Source organism: Carassius auratus, unplaced genomic scaffold (assembly GCF_003368295.1).
Source record: "Carassius auratus strain Wakin unplaced genomic scaffold, ASM336829v1 scaf_tig00047954, whole genome shotgun sequence".
Lineage (NCBI taxonomy): Eukaryota > Metazoa > Chordata > Actinopteri > Cypriniformes > Cyprinidae > Carassius > Carassius auratus.
This window is the reverse complement of record NW_020527056.1, coordinates 19,258-23,064: the sequence shown is the minus strand read 5'-3', so window position 1 is coordinate 23,064 and position 3,807 is coordinate 19,258. Positions and strand designations below refer to the sequence as shown.

The window sequence follows — 3,807 nt, the reverse complement described above, 5'->3', positions numbered from 1 at the left end:
AAGTGGGATGTTCATGTTCCACAAGAAACCACGGATATAAATATCTAGCAGTCAAATCAACTGGACTTTGTTATAAATTATTTTGAAGATGCTTCACCCACACTGTAAGAAATGATTCTGTGGTCATGTAGATTTGAATGAATGTTTTTGATTAAAATGTATTCAATATAATTGTGTTTTTGATTTTGAGGCAAATATTTAATTAAATTTCAAATAAAATGGTTGGAATAAAATCTACCCATTGTAGTTAAATAAAATTTAAGCATTATATTTATCTAATCCCAAATGGAGAGAATATTGAGTTAATTCAAATTAATGTAATCGGGCTAATTTTAATTGAAAAGCACTTCCTGTCGAAGTGAGCCTTTTTATTTAAAAAATGCAGCAGGCCTACAAGGCATTTGAAGAGAGTAGGCTACAGACAGTGAATGTTCGTTTTCTTCCACATTGCTCATCTTGCAAAATTTGACTGGTTGACTTAGGTAAGAAAACTTATTTTGTTATCACTGGGCTACTAAGAAAAACGCATGTAGTAGTATATTACAATATAAAATGAGTTATCACAGAAAAAGAGACTCAGCAGCAACACAAAGTTGGCTTCTGTTGGAAGGCTATGTGATGTTGTTGCGCTATAATATTGACACAGCATCATACATTTTGGAAGAATTCTTATGTATCGAAGTCAAATGTTTATTTTGAAGGATGTGGGTTACCTTTTTCTCTATCATGGTTCCTAGGTCTTTTGTGTGTTAATATCATATCCTAAGTATGTTTTGTATGAAATTGCGTAAATAAGTACATCGCGTTTAATTTTAAGGTTCCATAAAGCGCAATATTTGGGGTTTTCGCTGGATGAGGATCTTATATTTCAGACGGCACTTGACGCAGTTCCGTTGGCTTTACTTCTCGTGTGTGGAGCTCGTCTTCCAGAGACAGGTAACTTAACTTCTCTCTTTGTTTCACTGTTTTGTAAGTTAACTTAGCTAAATCCACGTGAAGTCAGTCTATTAACAGTGTTATGTTTAAGAGCCACAATTTTATTTATTTTCATGAATAAATCTGTTAATTTTAATGTGGTAATCTTACATTGGCACAAACTCTATAATTTTACAGCTAAACCGTACACTAAAAATTGAAAAAAAATATTCATACTTTGATTAATAATTAGTCTAACACGTTTTTTTTTCTCCCACAAAGTTTCAATAATGTCATTAAAATCTTTAAAATTACATTAACTCTTCCTCATTTACAATTCCAGAATGATTAAATTGGCAAATATTGTGGAAGAGGACTTCAGTACTCTGACAGTGGCAAAAAGTATTGAATGTTAGACAGTTTATATGAAAGAGGTTTAAAAGGCTAAGAACTGATGTGATATCTTTGTCGCCTTTGTGTTTCAGATCAATGCAGAATTTCAAAGAACAACTACTGTACTTCTGGTACCGAAATGTATGTCTGTGTTTGACTGTCACACTCCCAAGCTACTGACGCCATTTTGTGCCAAAGATGGAGCACTTGGAAGAAGACTGGAGATCATAATGGAAATGCTGCAGGTACAGTAGTTTTCTAAATTAGAAGTAGCTTTGTTCCATAAGATTTCCAAATTATATCAATAAGGACATCAAACTGAATGATAGACAATTGTCCTCCAGAGATGCTGTACTATTTTAGAAAAGGAAAAACTAATAATAGCTCTTTAAGATGCTGTTTTTTGCCTTACAAATTGATCAGAGACAAGGTTATTTTATATGTATAGCCCATTTTACAAACATTTTGTCTCAAAGGGCTTTGCATAGCATCATGACAACAGCCTCTGCCCTTAGACCCTCACACTGACCGAGGAAAAACTCCCAAGAAAACCCTTTTTTACAGGGTTAACCCTTTTTAATACCTTCAATTGCTCACTGTGAATCCTTCGGATAATTCCCTGTTGTATTCACACATGGGGTAATTCAGAAATGACACAGACTTTGTACTATAGAGCTGACCGGGTTAAATCCATTTAAAATCAGATTCGAACATTCTCCTTCAGGTGATGTCTTTATAATTTCAGGCTTGCAGTGCATGTAAGGGGCTAATGGATTATCATGAAATCATAAACAGTATTTTCTACTTTAAAGCATTATGAAGCTCTGCCTTATGGTCTGACGAAGCTTTATACATTAAGTAAAGCAGACATGTAAAGTATGATCAGAATTGATAGGTGTCATGTGTTTACTTTTCTAAATTACAGAAACATCCAGTTTTTTGTTTTTTTGTTTTTAGTGATTGACTTCCTCCCCAGCACTCTTCGATTGAGATGACCAGAGAGATTGTTCCTCGGTATCTTACAAAAAATACCTTGGAGAACAAGGGGGACATCTTATCAAAGAATTCAACGTAGGTGAACTTAATATAAATTTAACTTAATTCCTCAATTTGTTGATTAATCTAGAAATGTGACCTTTATATGTAAATTAAATTAATGATTATTTTTTTTCAGAATTTCTTTGATTTTAAATTTTTTTGGTAATGCATCGTGTAGGTCTTAAGGTCTAAAATTTGACTTATTGTAACCTACATGAACACTGTACAAAAACATCAAAATAGAGAAGAAAACACAACAAATAACAATTTGACACCAAGGCCTGCAAGAAAATAATATCTACTAAAATAGATTCATAAGCTATGAAAACAATAATGAATGTATTTTCTAGTAATTTGATATGCTTGCAAAATATTTCTGACAGTTTTATACTAAGACAATGTCAATTTCATGTTGCAGGACACTGAGAACTTGGAGGAACTTGAACAGCTCATAATGGCCATTAATGTGACCCCAAAGCGTGGAGCTTCTACAAGCAACTGCCCAAAGAACATTGGGATCCTCATTAAGGGCGTGGAAGTCATCACAGGACTTGGAGATATTGCAAGGGCTTGCATTGTCCTCTTTGGCTTGACCTACGTGCTGAATCTTGATTATCCCAGACTACTGAAGTACACCTTTGAGGTGTTCCAATTTTTTTTTCTTGGAACTGGATGATTCAAAGCTTTCTAACAAAGTCCAGTCCCTCAAGAACAAACTTCAGGCTTGAAATGGGACTGTATTGCAGTGCAGACTTTTGTGCTACACAATGTTCATCTTCTACAGAGCTTGGGAAATGCACATTTGAAAGTGCTATGTTTGTAAGTTGGCACTGTTTTGTCCAAAAAATGTCGTACATTTCAATTGTTGTAAATTCAAAGTACAAATGTATTTTACTCAGTACAATTTGCACTTTTATTATTTATGTTTTGGCCATTATGGAGTATTTTTCTTTAAGATCTTTACTGCTCCTTTTTTTTAAGTTGAAGTCAGCATTTTGTCCTTTTCAAAGTTCTGAAAAAGTTTGAAATGCTTGAGCAAACTTCTGGCTTGAAAAAAGAGACAGTAGTAGTTGCAGTGTACATGATTTGCTACACAATGTTTAGCTTCTACAGAGCTTGGGAATTACACATCTGAAAGTGTTATGTTTGTAAGTTAGCACTGATTTGGACTCTTATCCCACGAATGTCAGTGATATTTCTAGTTCAAAGTACGAAATGTTTATTACTCTGTACAAATTACACTTTTCTGCTTTTTTTGGTACATGCACCTCTGGAGGATTTTCCTTTAAGATCATTATTGACCCAATTTAGTGTGATGTGAGATGAGAAAGCATGGAAACAGGTTTATAGACACATCACCATTCTGTATGTAATTTATTTTTGTTTTTACAAAATAGTTTAAAGTCAGCATTCTGTCCTTTTCAAACTTCTGGCTTGAAATGAGACTGTGGTTGCAGTGTA

General features: G+C 33.9%; 1 long non-coding RNA gene across 1 annotated transcript; it reads left to right on the top strand.

The window, feature by feature from the left end:
• Positions 1-227: 227 nt before the first annotated feature.
• On the top strand, positions 228-3,509 carry LOC113088992 (uncharacterized). Its single transcript, XR_003286325.1, has 3 exons — positions 228-1,553; positions 2,266-2,379; positions 2,765-3,509. It is a non-coding gene; the product is annotated as an uncharacterized LOC113088992 (long non-coding RNA).
• Positions 3,510-3,807: the final 298 nt, after the last annotated feature.